Here is a 16,904-nt window from a genome sequence, read left to right as displayed (position 1 = left end):
CAATGTGACTTCAAAGGGTCTTCATTTGCTCACCGAACCTCTCCAATCCTATCACTGCTGCGTTTATGCCCCTGTACACACGTTTGATTCTCTTTTCGAGACATAGCAATCCATAAGTTTAAAGATACTTACTAGTCAGGTACATTCTTAGGCGTTTAATATGGGGTGTTGAGTCCATTTCGTTGAGCAAGGAGTAGCTCTTGTCTATTCCATATTTGGCTTAAGGAACTTTATCTGTGCTCATTTCAATCTCTGGTTTTATGCAGCACCCCAACTCACCTTTCCCCTTAAGCAAGCATAAGTTGGTTTTCTAAATTTGAGACCCTGTTCTGTTCTGTAATTCAGTTCCTGTGTAGCCAAGTTTACCTTCCGTGTATTACTGATATCTTATGATGTTTGTTTTTCTGTGTGACTTATTTCAGTTAGAATCATCATACCTGAATCCACTCATTGTGCTGCTAAGGGACTGATGACATAGATTTCATTGCTGAGTGATATTGCTTTGTAAGTAAATACCACAACTTCTTTATCCATTTTTCACTTTCTATGATGTTGAACTTGTACTGTAAACGAGGTTGTTGTAAACAGAGCCGTTCCAAACTTTGGGGTGGTTGTGTCTTTTTGATTTTAATTTCCCTAAGCTATAGGACCATAAGTGGAAGTGCCCTAGGCTCTGTTGCTTTGTTTTTTAGATGTTTCAGGAAACACCATACACTTCTCCCAAGTATATGTTGGCAATTTACATCCAGCCCATCAGCATAACAAGGCTCCCAGTTCTCCATGGCCTGTCCTGCCTTTCTGGATTTTACACTTTTTTCAGATCGCCCTTTTGACCGGGGGGAAGTGAGACTTCATTGTAGTGCAGATTTCCTTTGCAAGTTTGCTTGGTTGGCCAAAAAGGGCGTATGCGTTTTTTCCTGAATATATTCAGGAAAAAACGCATACGCCCTTTTTGGCCAAGTGCATCATTGTGGACGTTCTGCCTCTTTTCCTGTGCTTCAAATGCAATTCCAGTCTACCTCCTGAAATCGGTTTCCTGCAATTCTGCCCCGCTTTCAAGTCCTCTTGGCAGCCTTACTTCAGTATATTTTTGGACGATAGCTGTCATTTATAACTCTGCAGGTTTGTGAATTACAGTGCCCCTGAGCTCCTTTCTTCAACTCGCTTTCTTGTGAGCTGGCCGCCACACCGCAGGATGGCTTCAGGCCCTAATCTGGTTCCGGCACGGCACGCTGAGCCTTTGGTTAATTCCTCTTCCTGGTGGGAAATGAGAGTTAAATTTGCTGGTCCAGACACCTCCAGCTAGTCTCTCATTGGTTCTCGCTATTCCTGTTCATCTTCCGCAGAAATTGCAAACTGGGCCAAACAGGAGGTTAAAGGGAGTGACTCTCCAAGTGGGGAGAGTGTTAGTAAAGCGTCTGGAATTTTGCACCCGAGTACCAGGGTACGAAAACTGAGACATATTTGAACACGTCTCCCGATTACATGGTTGATCATACTCTAGGTTCCACATGCATGTTTTAGCTGAAGGAAGAATACCTTAAAACTGAGTAGTTGAAACCCGTAGAATGGGTACCTTGCAATATGACTTCAAAGGGTCTTCATTTGCTCACCGAACCTCTCCAATCCTATCACTGCTGTGTTTATGCCCCTGTACACATGCTTGATTCTCTTTCGGAGACATAGCAATCCATAGGTTTTAAGATACTTACTAGTCAGGTACATTCTTAGGCGTTTAATATGGGGTGTTGAGTCCATTTCGTTGAGCAAGGAGTAGCTCTTGTCTATACCATATTTGGCTTAAGGAACTTTATGTGTGCTCATTTCAATCTCTGGTTTTATGCAGCACCCCAACTCACCTTTCCCCTTAAGCAAGCATAAGTTGGTTTTCTAAATTTGAGACCCTGTTCTGTTTTGGAATTCAGTTCCTGTGTAGCCAAGTTTACATTCCGTGTATTACTGATATCTTATGATGTTTCTTTCTTTGTGTGACTTATTTCAGTTAGAATCATCATACCTGAATCCACTCATTATGCTGCTACGGGCCTGATGACATAGATTTCATTGCTGAGTGATACTGCATTGTACGTAAGTACCACAAGTTCTTTATCCATTTTTCACTTTCTGTGATATTGAACTTGTAAGGTAAACGAGGTTCTTGTAAACAGAGGCGTCCCAAACTTTGGGGTGGCTGTGTCTTTTTGATTTTAATTTCCCTAAGCTATAGGACCATAAGTGGAAGTGGCCTAGGCTCTGTTGCTTTGTTTTTTAGATTTTTCTGGAAACACCATACACTTCTCCAGAGTGTCTGTTGGCAATTTACTTCGCGCCCATAAGCATAACAAGGCTCCCAGTTCTCCATGGCCTGTCCTGCCTTTCTGGATTTTACACTTTTTTCAGATGGCCCTTTTGACCGGGGGGAAGTGAGACTTCATTGTAGTGCAGATTTCCTTTGCAAGCTTGGTTGGTTGGACAAAAAGGGCGTATGCGTTTTTTCCTGAATATATTCAGGATAAAACGCATACGCCCTTTTTGGCCAAGTGCATCATTGTGGACGTTCTGCCTCTTTTCCTATGCTTTCAATGCAATTCCAGTCTACCTCCTGAAATCGGTTTCCTGCAATTCTGCCCCGCTTTCAAGTCCTCTTGGCAGCCTTACTTCAGTATATTTTTGGACGATAGCTGTCATTTATAACTCTGCAGGTTTGTGAATTACAGTGCCCCTGAGCTCCTTTCTTCAACTCCCTTTGTTTTGAGCTGGCCGCAACACCGCAAGGTGGCTTCAGGCCCTAATCTGGTTCCGACACGGCATGCTGAGCCTTTGGTTATTTCCTCTTCCTGGTGAGAAATGAGAGTTAAATTTGCCCGTCCAGACACCTCCAGTTAGTCTCTCATTTGTTCTCGCTATTCCTGTTCATCTTCCGCAGAAATTGCAAACTGGGCCAAACAGGAGGTTAAAGGCGCTGACTCTCCAAGTTGGGAGAGTGTTAGTAAAGCGTTTGGAATGTTGCACCCAGGTACCAGGGGAGGAAAACTGAGACATATTTGAACACGTCTCCCGTTCACACGGTTGATCATACTCTGGGTTCCACATGCATGTTTTAGCTGAAGGAAGAATACCTTAAACCTGCAGAGTTGAGACCCGTGGAATGGGTACCATGCAATATGACTTCAAAGGGTTTCATTTGCTCACCGAACCTCTCCAATCCTATCACTGCTGCGTTTATGCTCCTATACACATTCTTGATTCTCTTTAGGAGACATAGAAATCCATAGGTTTTAAGATACTTACTAGTCAGGTACATTCTTAGGCGTTTAATATGCGGTGTTGAGTCCATTTCATTGAGCAAGGAGTAGCTCTTGTCTATTCCATATTTGGCTTAAGGAACTTTATCTGTGCTCATTTCAATCTCTGGTTTTATGCAGCACCACAACTCAACTTTCCCCTTAAGCAAGCATAAGTTGGTTTTCTAAATTTGAGACCCTGTTCTGTTTTGGAATTCAGTTCCTGTGTAGCCAAGTTTATATTCCGTGTATTAGAGATATCTTATGATGTTTCTTTTTCTGTGTGACTTATTTCAGTTAGAATCATCATACCTGAATCTACTCATTGTACTGCTAAGGGCCTGATGACATAGATTTCATTGCTGAGTGATATTTCTTTTTAAGTAAATACCACGACTTCTTTATCCATTTTTCACTTTCTGCGATGTTGAACTTGTACTGTAAACGAGCTTCTTGTAAACAGAGCCGTTCCAAACTTTGGGGTGGCTGGGTCTTTTTGAATTTAATTTCCCTAAGCTATAGGACCATAAGTGGAAGTGCCCTAGGCTCTTTTGCTTTGTTTTTTAGGTGTTTTAGGAAACACCATACACTTCTCCTGAGTGTCTGTTGGCAATTTACATCCCGCCCATCAGCATAACAAGGCTCCCAGTTCTCCATGGCCTGTCCTGCCTTTCTGGATTTTACACTTTATTCAGATGGCCCTTTTGACCTGGGTGAAGTGAGACTTCATTGTAGTGCAGATTTCCTTTGCAAGCTTGCTTGGTTGGCCAAAAAGGGCGTATACGTTTTTTCCTGAATATATTCAGGAAAAAACGCATACGCCCTTTTTGGCCAAGTGCATCATTGTGGACGTTCTGCCTCTTTTCCTATGCTTGAAATGCAATTCCAGTCTACCTCCTGAAATCGGTTTCCTTCAATTCTGCCCCGCTTTCAAGTCCTCTTGGCAGCCTTACTTCAGTATATTTTTGGACGATAGCTGTCATTTATAACTTTGCAGGTTTGTGAATTACAGTGCCCCTGAGCTCCTTTCTTCAACTCGCTTTCTTTTGAGCTGGCCGCAACACCGCAGGATGGCTTCAGGCCCTAATCTGGTTCCGGCACGGCATGCTGAGCCTTTGGTTATTTCCTCTTCCTGGTGGGAAATGAGAGTTAAATTTGCCCGTCCAGACACCTCCAGCTAGTCTCTCATTGGTTCTCCCTATTCCTGTTCATCTTCCGCAGAAATTGCAAACTGGGCCAAACAGGAGGTTAAAGGCGCTGACTCCCCAAGTGGGGAGAGTGTTAGTAAAGCGTCTGGAATGCTGCACCCGAGTACCAGGGGAGGAAAACTGAGACATATTTGAACACGTCTCCCGATCGCATGGTTGATCATACTCTGGGTTCCACATGCATGTTTTAGCTGAAGGAAGAATACCTTAACCCTGGAGAGTTGACACCCGTGGAATGGGTACCATGCATTATGACTTCAAAGGGTCTTCATTTGCTCACCGAACCTCTCCAATCCTATCACTGCTGCGTTTATGCCCCTGTACACATGCTTGATTCTCTTTTGGAGACATAGCAATCCATAGGTTTTAAGATACTTACTAGTCAGGTACATTCTTAGGCGTTTAATATGGGGTGTTGAGTCCATTTCGTTGAGCAAGGAGTAGCTCTTGTCTATTCCATATTTGGCTTAAGGAACTTTATCTGTGCTCATTTCAATCTCTGGTTTTATGCAGCACCCCAACTCACCTTTCCCCTTAAGCAAGCATAAGTTGGTTTTCTAAATTTGAGACCCTGTTCTGTTCTGTAATTCAGTTCCTGTGTAGCCAAGTTTACATTCCGTGTATTAGTGATATCTTATGATGTTTCTTTTTCTGTGTGACTTATTTCAGTTAGAATCATCGTACCTGAATCCACTCATTGTGCTGCTAAGGGCCTGATGACATAGATTTCATTGCTGAGTGATATTGCTTTGTAAGTAAATACCACAACTTCTTTATCCATTTTTCACTTTCTGTGATGTTGAACTTGTACTGTAAACGAGGTTCTTGTAAACAGAGCCATCCCAAACTTTGGGGTGGCTGTGTCTTTTTGATTTTAATTTCCCTAAGCTATAGGACCATAAGTGGAAGTGCCCTAAGCTCTGTTGCTTTGTTTTTTAGATGTTTCAGGAAACACCATACACTTCTCCCGAGTGTCTGTTGGCAATTTACATCCCGCCCATCAGCATAACAAGGCTCCCAGTTCTCCATGGCCTGTCCTGCCTTTCTGGATTTTACACTTTTTTCAGATGGCCCTTTTGACCAGGGGGAAGTGAGACTTCATTGTAGTGCAGATTTCCTTTGCAAGCTTGCTTGGTTGGCCAAAAACGGAGTATGCGTTTTTTCATGAATATATTCAGGAAAAAACGCATACGCCCGTTTTGGCCAAGTGCATCATTGTGGACGTTCTGCCTCTTTTCCTATGCTTTCAATGCAATTCCAGTCTACCTCCTGAAATCGGTTTCCTGCAATTCTGCCCCGCTTTCAAGTCCTCTTGGCAGCCTTACTTCAGTATATTTTTGGACGATAGCTGTCATTTATAACTCTGCAGGTTTGTGAATTACAGTGCCCCTGAGCTCATTTCTTAAACTCGCTTTCTTGTGAGCTGGCCGCAACACCGCAGGATGGCTTCAGGCCCTAATCTGGTTCCGGCACGGCACGCTGAGCCTTTGGTTAATTCCTCTTCCTGGTGGGAAATGAGACTTAAATTTGCCCGTCCAGACACCTCCAGCTAGTCTCTCATTGCTTCTCGCTATTCCTGTTCATCTTCCGCAGAAATTGCAAACTGGGCCAAACAGGAGTTTAAAGGGAGTGACTCTCCAAGTCGGGAGAGTGTTAGTAAAGCGTCTGGAATGTTGCACCCGAGTACCAGGGTACGAAAACTGAGACATATTTGAACACGTCTCCCGATCACATGGTTGATCATACTCTAGGTTCCACATGCATGTTTTAGCTGAAGGAAGAATACCTTAAACCTGGGTAGTTGAAACCCGTGGAATGGGTACCATGCAATATGACTTCAAAGGGTCTTCATTTGCTCACCGAACCTCTCCAATCCTATCACTGCTGCGTTTATGCCCCTGTACACACGCTTGATTCTCTTTCGGAGACATAGCAATCCATAGGTTTTAAGATACTTACTAGTCAGGTACATTCTTAGGCGTTTAATATGGGGTCTTGAGTCCATTTCGTTGAGCAAGGAGTAGCTCTTGTCTATTCCATATTTAGCTTAAGTAACTTTATCTGTGCTCATTTCAATCTCTGGTTTTATGCAGCACCCCAACTCACCTTTTCCGTTAAGCAAGCATAAGTTGGTTTTCTAAATTTGAGACCCTGTTCTGTTTTGGAATTCAGTTCCTGTGTAGCCAAGGTTACATTCCGTGTATTAGTGATATCTTATGATGTTTCTTTTTCTGTGTGACTTATTTCAGTTAGAATCATCGTACCTGAATCCACTCATTATGCTGCTATGGGCCTGATGACATAGATTTCATTGCTGAGTGATACTGCATTGTACGTAAGTACCACAAGTTCTTTATCCATTTTTCACTTTCTGTGATATTGAACTTGTATGGTAAACGAGGTTCTTGTAAACAGAGGCGTCCCAAACATTGGGGTGGCTGTGTCTTTTTGATTTTTATTTCCCTAAGCTAAAGGACCGTAAGTGGAAGTGCCCTAGGCTCTGTTGCTTTGTTTTTTAGATGTTTCACGAAACAGCATACACTTCTCCCGAGTGTCTGTTTGCAATTTACATCCCGCCCATCAGCATAATAAGGCTCCCAGTTCTCCATGGCCTGTCCTGCCTTTCTGGATTTTACACTTTTTTCAGATGGCCCTTTTGACCGGGGGGAAGTGAGACTTCATTGTAGTGCAGATTTCCTTTGCAAGCTTGCTTGGTTGGACAAAAGGGGTGTATGCGTTTTTTCCTGAATATATTCAGGAAAAAACGCATACGCCCTTTTTGGCCAAGTGCATCATTGTGGACGTTCTGCCTCTTTTCCTATGCTTTCAATGCAATTCCAGTCTACCTCCTGAAATCGGTTTCCTGCAATTCTGCCCCGCTTTCAAGTCCTCTTGGCAGCCTTACTTCAGTATATTTTTGGACGATAGCTGTCATTTATAACTCTGCAGGTTTGTGAATTACAGTGCCCCTGAGCTCCTTTCTTCAACTCGCTTTCTTGTGAGCTGGCCGCCACACCGCAGGATGGCTTCAGGCCCTAATCTGGTTCCGGCACGGCACGCTGAGCCTTTGGTTAATTCCTCTTCCTGGTGGGAAATGAGAGTTAAATTTGCCCGTCCAGACACCTCCAGCTAGTCTCTCATTGGTTCTCGCTATTCCTGTTCATCTTCCGCAGAAATTGCAAACTGGGCCAAACAGGAGGTTAAAGGGACTGACTCTCCAAGTGGGGAGAGTGTTAGTAAAGCGTCTGCAATGTTGCACCCGAGTACCAGGGTACGAAAACTGAGACATATTTGAACACGTCTCCCGATCACATGGTTTATCATACTCTAGGTTCCACATGCATGTTTTAGCTGAAGGAAGAATACCTTAAACCTGGGTAGTTGAAACCCGCGGAATGGGTACCATGCAATATGACTTCAAAGGGTCTTCATTTGCTCACCGAACCTCTCCAATCCTATCACTGCTGTGTTTATGCCCCTGTACACACGCTTGATTCTCTTTCGGAGACATAGCAATCCATAGGTTTTAAGATACTTACTAGTCAGGTACATTCTTAGGCGTTTAATATGCGGTGTTGAGTCCATTTCATTGAGCAAGGAGTAGCTCTTGTCTATTCCATATTTGGCTTAAGGAACTTTATCTGTGCTCATTTCAATCTCTGGTTTTATGCAGCACCCCAACTCACCTTTCCCCTTAAGCAAGCATAAGTTGGTTTTCTAAATTTGAGACCCTGTTCTGTTTGGAATTCTGTTCCTGTGTAGCCAAGGTTACATTCCGTGTATTAGTGATATCTTATGATGTTTCTTTTTCTGTGTGACTTATGTCACTTAGAATCATGGTACCTGAATCCACCCATTATGCTGCTATGGGCCTGATGACATAGATTTCATTGCTGAGTGATACTGCATTGTACGTAAGTACTACAAGTTCTTTATCTATTTTTCACTTTCTGTGATATTGAACTTGTACGGTAAAAGAGGTTCTTGTAAACAGAGGCGTCTCAAACTTTGGGGTGGCTGTGTCTTTTTGATTTTAATTTCCCTAAGCTATAGGACCATAAGTGGAAGTGCCCTAGGCTCTGTTGCTTTGTTTCTTCGATGTTTCAGGAAACACCATACACTTCTCCCGAGTGTCTGTTGGCAATTTCCATCCCGCTCATCAGCATAACAAGGCTCCCAGTTCTCCATGGCCTGTCCTGCCTTTCTGGATTTTACACTTTTTTCAGATGGCCCTTTTGACCGGGGGGAAGTGAGACTTCATTGTAGTGCAGATTTCCTTTGCAAGCTTGCTTGGTTGGCCAAAAAGGGCGTATGCGTTTTTTCCTGAATATATTCAGGAAAAAACGCATACGCCCTTTTTGGCCAAGTGCATCATTGTGGACGTTCTGCCTCTTTTCCTATGCTTTCAATGCAATTCCAGTCTACCTCCTGAAATCGGTTTCCTGCAATTCTGCCCCGCTTTCAAGTCCTCTTGGCAGCCTTACTTCAGTATATTTTTGGATGATAGCTGTCATTTATAACTCTGCAGGTTTGTGAATTACAGTGCCCCTGAGCTCCTTTCTTCAACTCGCTTTCTTGTGAGCTGGGCACAACACCGCAGGATGGCTTCAGGCCCTAATCTGGTTCCGGCATGAAACGCTGAGCCTTTGGTTAATTCCTCTTCCTGGTGGGAAATGAGAGTTAAATTTGCCCGTCCAGACACCTCCAGCTAGTCTCTCATTGGTTCTCGCTATTCCTGTTCATCTTCCGCAGAAATTGCAAACTGGGCCAAACAGGAGGTTAAAGGGACTGACTCTCCAAGTTGGGAGAGTGTTAGTAAAGTGTCTGGAATGTTGCACCCGAGTACCAGGGTACGAAAACTGAGACATATTTGAACACGTCTCCCGATCACATGGTTGATCATACTCTGGGCTCCACATGCATGTTTTAGCTGAAGGAAGAATACCTTAAGACTGGAGAGTTGAGACCCGTGGAATGGGTACCATGCAATATGACTTCAAAGGGTCTTCATTTGCTCACCGAACCTCTCCAATCCTATCACTGCTGCGTTTATCCCCCTGTACACATGCTTGATTCTCTTTCGGAGACACAGCAATCAATAGGTTTTAGGATACTTAATAGTCAGGTACATTCTTAGGCGTTTAATATGCGGTGTTGAGTCCATTTCGTTGAGCAAGGAGTAGCTCTTGTCTATTCCATATTTGGCTTAAGGAACTTTATCTGTGCTCATTTCAATCTCTGGTTTTATGCAGCACCCCAACTCACGTTTCCCCTTAAGCAAGCATAAGTTGGTTTTCTAAATTTGAGACCCTGTTCTGTTTGGAATTCAGTTCCTGTGTAGCCAAGGTTACATTCCGTGTATTAGTGATATCTTATGATGTTTCTTTTTCTGTGTGACTTATTTCAGTTAGAATCATCGTACCTGAATCCACCCATTATGCTGCTATGGGCCTGATGACATAGATTTCATTGCTGAGTGATACTGCATTATACGTAAGTACTACAAGTTCTTTATCCATTTTTCACTTTCTGTGATATTGAACTTGTACGGTAAAAGAGGTTCTTGTAAACAGAGGCGTCTCAAACTTTGGGGTGGCTGTGTCTTTTTGATTTTAATTTCCCTAAGCTATAGGACCATAAGTGGAAGTGCCCTAGGCTCTGTTGCTTTGTTTCTTCGATGTTTCAGGAAACACCATACACTTCTCCGGAGTGTCTGTTGGCAATTTACATCCCGCCCATCAGCATAACAAGGCTCCCAGTTCTCCATGGCCTGTCCTGCCTTTCTGGATTTTACACTTTCTTCAGATGGCCCTTTTGACCGGCGGGAAGTGAGACTTCATTGTAGTGCAGATTTCCTTTGCAAGCTTGCTTGGTTGGCCAAAATGGGCATATGCGTTTTTTCCTGAATATATTCAGGAAAAAACGCATACGCACTTTTTGGCCAAGTGCATCATTGTGGACGTTCTGCCTCTTTTCCTATGCTTGAAATGCAATTCCAGTCTACCTCCTGAAATCGGTTTCCTGCAATTCTGCCCCGCTTTCAAGTCCTCTTGGCAGCCTTACTTCAGTATATTTTTGGATGATAGCTGTCATTTATAACTCTGCAGGTTTGTGAATTACAGTGCCCCTGAGCTCCTTTCTTCAACTCGCTTTCTTGTGAGCTGGCCACAACACCGCAGGATGGCTTCAGGCCCTAATCTGGTTCCGGCACGGCACGCTGAGCCTTTGGTTAGTTCCTCTTCCTGGTGGGAAATGAGAGTTAAATTTGCCCGTCCAGACACCTCCAGCTAGTCTCTCATTGGTTCTCACTATTCCTGTTCATTTTTTGCAGAAATTGCAAACTGGGCCAAACAGGAGGTTAAAGGGACTGACTCTCCAAGTCGGGAGAGTGTTAGTAAAGCGTCTGGAATGTTGCACCCGAGTACCATGGTACGAAAACTGAGACATATTTGAACACATCTCCCGATCACATGGTTGATCATACTCTAGGTTCCACATGCATGTTTTAGCTGAAGGAAGAATACCTTAAACCTGGGTAGTTGAAACCCGCGGAATGGGTACCATGCAATATGACTTCAAAGGGTCTTCATCTGCTCACCGAACATCTCCAATCCTATCACTGCTGCGTTTATGCCCCTGTACACAGGCTTGATTCTCTTTCAGAGACATAGCAATCCATAGGTTTTAAGATACTTACTAGTCAGGTACATTCTTAGGCGTTTAATATGGGGTGTTGAGTCCATTTCGTTGAGCAAGGAGTAGCTCTTGTCTATTCCATATTTGGCTTAAGGAACTTTATCTGTGCTCATTTCAATCTCTGGTTTTATGCAGTACCCCAATGCACCTTTCCCCTTAAGCAAGCATAAGTTGGTTTTCTAAATTTGAGACCCTGTTCTGTTTTGGAATTCAGTTCCTGTGTAGCCAAGTTTACATTCCGTGTATTAGTGATATCTTATGACGTTTCTTTTTCTGTGTGACTTATTTCAGTTAGAATCATCGTACCTGAATCCACTCATTATGCTGCTACGGGCCTGATGACATAGATTTCATTGCTGAGTGATATTGCTTTGTAAGTAAATACCACAACTTCTTTATCCATTTTTCACTTTCTGCGATGTTGAAGTTGTACTGTAAACGAGGTTCTTGTAAACAGAGGTGTCCCAAACTTTGGGGTGGCTGTGTCTTTTTGATTTTAATTTCCCTAAGCTATAGGACCATAAGTGGAAGTGCCCTAGGCTCTGTTGCTTTGTTTTTTAGATGTTTCAGGAAACACCATACACTTCTGCCCAGTGTCTGTTGGCAATTTACATCCCGCCCATCAGCATAACAAGGCTCCCAGTTCTCCATGGCCTGTCCTGCCTTTCTGGATTTTACACTTTTTTCAGATGGCCCTTTTGACCGGGGGGGAAGTGAGACTTCATTGTAGTGCAGATTTCCTTTACAAGCTTGCTTGGTTGGCCAAAAAGGGCGTATGCGTTTTTTCCTGAATATATTCAGGAAAAAACGCATACGCCCTTTTTGGCCAAGTGCATCATTGTGGACGTTCTGCCTCTTTTCCTATGCTTTCAATGCAATTCCAGTCTACCTCCTGAAATCGGTTTCCTGCAATTCTGCCCCGCTTTCAAGTCCTCTTGGCAGCCTTACTTCAGTATATATTTGGACGATAGCTGTCATTTATAACTCTGCAGGTTTGTGAATTACAGTGCCCCTGAGCTCCTTTCTTCAACTCACTTTCTTGTGAGCTGGCCGCAACACCGCAGGATGGCTTCAGGCCCTAATCTGGTTCCGGCACGGCACGCTGAATCTTTGGTTAATTCCTCTTCCTGGTGGGAAATGTGAGTTAAATTTGCCCGTCCAGAAACCTCCAGCTAGTCTCTCATTGCTTCTCGCTATTCCTGTTCATCTTCCGCAGAAATTGCAAACTGGGCCAAACAGGAGGTTAAAGGGACTGACTCTCCATGTCGGGAGATTGTTAGTAAAGCATCTGGAAAGTTGCACCCGAGTACCAGGGGAGGAAAACTGAGACATATTTGAACACGTCTCCCGTTCACACTGTTGATCATACTCTGTGTTCCACATGCATGTTTTAGCTGAAGGAAGAATACCTTAAACCTGGGTAGTTGAAACCCGCGGAATGGGTACCATGCAATATGACTTCAAAGGGTCTTCATTTGCTCACCGAACCTCTCCAATCCTATCACTGCTGCGTTTATGCCCCTGTACACACGCTTGATTCTCTTTCGGAGACATAGCAATCCATAGGTTTTAAGATACTTACTAGTCAGGTACATTCTTAGGCGTTTAATATGCGGTGTTGAGTCCATTTCATTGAGCAAGGAGTAGCTCTTGTCTATTCCATATTTGGATTAAGGAACTTTATCTGTGCTCATTTCAATCTCTGGTTTTATGCAGCACCCCAACTCACCTTTCCCCTTAAGCAAGCATAAGTTGGTTTTCTAAATTTGAGACCCTGTTCTGTTTGGAATTCAGTTCCTGTGTAGCCAAGGTTACATTCCGTGTATTAGTGATATCTTATGATGTTTCTTTTTCTGTGTGACTTATTTAAGTTAGAATCATCGTACCTGAATCCACCCATTATGCTGCTATGGGCCTGATGACATAGATTTCATTGCTGAGTGATACTGCATTGTACGTAAGTACTACAAGTTCTTTATCCATTTTTCACTTTCTGTGATATTGAACTTGTACGGTAAAAGAGGTTCTTGTAAACAGAGGCGTCTCAAACTTTGGGGTGGCTGTGTCTTTTTGATTTTAATTTCCCTAAGCTATAGGACCATAAGTGGAAGTGCCCTAGGCTCTGTTGCTTTGTTTCTTCGATTGTTCAGGAAACACCATACACTTCTCCCGAGTGTCTGTTGGCAATTTACATCCCGCCCATCAGCATAACAAGGCTCCCAGTTCTCCATGGCCTGTCCTGCCTTTCTGGATTTTACACTTTTTTCAGATGGCCCTTTTGACCGGGGGGAAGTGAGACTTCATTGTAGTGCAGATTTCCTTGGCAAGCTTGCTTGGTTGGCCAAAAAGGGCGTATGCGTTTTTTCCTGAATATATTCAGGAAAAAACGCATACGCCCTTTTTGGCCAAGTGCATCATTGTGGACGTTCTGCCTCTTTTCCTATGCTTTCAATGCAATTCCAGTCTACCTCCTGAAATCGGTTTCCTGCAATTCTGCCCCGCTTTCAAGTCCTCTTGGCAGCCTTACTTCAGTATATTTTTGGACGATAGCTGTCATTTATAACTCTGCAGGTTTGTGAATTACAGTGCCCCTGAGCTCCTTTCTTCAACTCGCTTTCTTGTGAGCTGGCCACAACACCGCAGGATGGCTTCAGGCCCTAATCTGATTCCGGCATGAAACGCTGAGCCTTTGGTTAATTCCTCTTCCTGGTGGGAAATGAGAGTTAAATTTGCCCGTCCAGACACCTCCAGCTAGTCTCTCATTGGTTCTCGCTATTCCTGTTCATCTTCCGCAGAAATTCCAAACTGGGCCAAACAGGAGGTTAAAGGGACTGACTCTCCAAGTTGGGAGAGTGTTAGTAAAGTGTCTGGAATGTTGCACCCGAGTACCAGGGTACGAAAACTGAGACATATTTGAACACGTCTCCCGATCACATGGTTGATCATACTCTGGGTTCCACATGCATGTTTTAGCTGAAGGAAGAATACCTTAAGACTGGAGAGTTGAGACCTGTGGAATGGGTACCATGCAATATGACTTCAAAGGGTCTTCATTTGCTCACCAAACCTCTCCAATCCTATCACTGCTGCGTTTATCCCCCTGTACACATGCTTGATTCTCTTTCGGAGACACAGCAATCCATAGGTTTTAGGATACTTAATAGTCAGGTACATTCTTAGGCGTTTAATATGCGGTGTTGAGTCCATTTCGTTGAGCAAGGAGTAGCTCTTGTCTATTCCATATTTGGCTTAAGGAACTTTATCTGTGCTCATTTCAATCTCTGGTTTTATGCAGCACCCCAACTCACCTTTCCCCTTAAGCAAGCATAAGTTGCTTTTCTAAATTTGAGACCCTGTTCTGTTTGGAATTCAGTTCCTGTGTAGCCAAGGTTACATTCCGTGTATTAGTGATATCTTATGATGTTTCTTTTTCTGTGTGACTTATTTCAGTTAGAATCATCGTACCTGAATCCACCCATTATGCTGCTATGGGCCTGATGACATAGATTTCATTGCTGAGTGATACTGCATTGTACGTAAGTACTACAAGTTCTTTATCCATTTTTCACTTTCTGTGATATTGAACTTGTACGGTAAAAGAGGTTCTTGTAAACAGAGGCGTCTCAAACTTTGGGGTGGCTGTGTCTTTTTGATTTTAATTTCCCTAAGCTATAGGACCATAAGTGGAAGTGCCCTAGGCTCTGTTGCTTTGTTTCTTCGATGTTTCAGGAAACACCATACACTTCTCCCGAGTGTCTGTTGGCAATTTACATCCCGCCCATCAGCATAACAAGGCTCCCAGTTCTCCATGGCCTGTCCTGCCTTTCTGGATTTTACACTTTTTTCAGATGGCCCTTTTGACCGGGGGGAAGTGAGACTTCATTGTAGTGCAGATTTCCTTTGCAAGCTTGCTTGGTTGGCCAAAAAGGGCGTATGCGTTTTTTCCTGAATATATTCAGGAAAAAACGCATACGCCCTTTTTGGCCAAGTGCATCATTGTGGACGTTCTGCCTCTTTTCCTATGCTTTCAATGCAATTCCAGTCTACCTCCTGAAATCGGTTTCCTGCAATTCTGCCCCGCTTTCAAGTCCTCTTGGCAGCCTTACTTCAGTATATTTTCGGACGATAGCTGTCATTTATAACTCTGCAGGTTTGTGAATTACAGTGCCCCTGAGCTCCTTTCTTCAACTCGCTTTCTTGTGACCTGGCCGCAACACCGCAGGATGGCTTCAGGCCCTAATCTGGTTCCGGCATGAAACGCTGAGCCTTTGGTTAATTCCTCTTCCTGGTGGGAAATGAGAGTTAAATTTGCGCGTCCAGACACCTCCAGCTAGTCTCTCATTGGTTCTCGCTATTCCTGTTCATCTTCCGCAGAAATTGCAAACTGGGCCAAACAGGAGGTTAAAGGGACTGACTCTCCAAGTCGGGAGAGTGTTAGTAAAGCGTCTGGAATGTTGCACCCGAGTACCAGGGTACGAAAACTGAGACATATTTGAACACGTCTCCCGATCACATGGTTGATCATACTCTAGGTTCCACATGCATGTTTTAGCTGAAGGAAGAATACCTTAAACCTGGGTAGTTGAAACCCGTGGAATGGGTACCATGCAATATGACTTCAAAGGGTCTTCATTTGCTCACCGAACCTCTCCAATCCTATCACTGCTGCGTTTATGCCCCTGTACACATGCTTGATTCTCTTTTGGAGAAATAGCAATCCATAGGTTTTAAGATACTTACTAGTCAGGTACATTCTTAGGCGTTTAATATGGGGTCTTGAGTCCATTTCGTTGAGCAAGGAGTAGCTCTTGTCTATTCCATATTTAGCTTAAGTAACTTTATCTGTGCTCATTTCAATCTCTGGTTTTATGCAGCACCCCAACTCACCTTTTCCCTTAAGCAAGCATAAGTTGGTTTTCTAAATTTGAGACCCTGTTCTGTTTTGGAATTCAGTTCCTGTGTAGCCAAGTTTACATTCCGTGTATTAGTGATATCTTATGATGTTTCTTTTTCTGTGTGACTTATTTCAGTTAGAATCATCGTACCTGAATCCACTCATTATGCTGCTACGGGCCTGATGACATAGATTTCATTGCTGAGTGATACTGCATTGTACGTAAGTACCACAAGTTCTTTATCCATTTTTCACTTTCTGTGATATTGAACTTGTATGGTAAACGAGGTTCTTGTAAACAGAGGCGTCCCAAACATTGGGTTGGCTGTGTCTTTTTGATTTTAATTTCCCTAAGCTAAAGGACCGTAAGTGGAAGTGCCCTAGGCTCTGTTGCTTTGTATTTTAGATGTTTCAGGAAACACCATACACTTCTCCCGAGTGTCTGTTGGCAATTTACATCCCGCCCATCAGCATAACAAGGCTCCCAGTTCTCCATGGCCTGTCCTGCCTTTCTGGATTTTACACTTTTTTCAGATGGCCCTTTTGACCGGGGGGAAGTGAGACTTCATTGTAGTGCAGATTTCCTTGGCAAGCTTGCTTGGTTGGCCAAAAAGGGCGTATGCGTTTTTTCCTGAATATATTCAGGAAAAAACGCATACGCCCTTTTTGGCCAAGTGCATCATTGTGGACGCTCTGCCTCTTTTCCTATGCTTTCAATGCAATTCCAGTCTACCTCCTGAAATCGGTTTCCTGCAATTCTGCCCCGCTTTCAAGTCCTCTTGGCAGCCTTACTTCAGTATATTTTTGGACGATAGCTGTCAT

The 16,904-nt window shown here is 43.5% G+C and overlaps 1 long non-coding RNA gene across 2 annotated transcripts in view; it reads left to right on the top strand.

Moving 5' to 3' along the window:
- Positions 1-3,574: 3,574 nt before the first annotated feature.
- Positions 3,575-16,904, top strand: part of LOC307181506 — a 1,293,685-nt gene continuing 1,280,355 nt past the window's right edge. For both annotated transcript variants that reach the window (XR_013826932.1, XR_013826933.1), the window contains exon 1: positions 3,575-3,667. This is a non-coding gene — a long non-coding RNA (uncharacterized lncRNA). The remainder of the gene's footprint in view (positions 3,668-16,904) is intronic.

This window comes from Stenella coeruleoalba, assembly GCF_951394435.1.
Source record: "Stenella coeruleoalba genome assembly, contig: scaffold_46, whole genome shotgun sequence".
Classification (NCBI taxonomy): Eukaryota; Metazoa; Chordata; class Mammalia; order Artiodactyla; family Delphinidae; genus Stenella; species Stenella coeruleoalba.
This window is presented reverse-complemented; position numbering and strand designations above follow the sequence as displayed.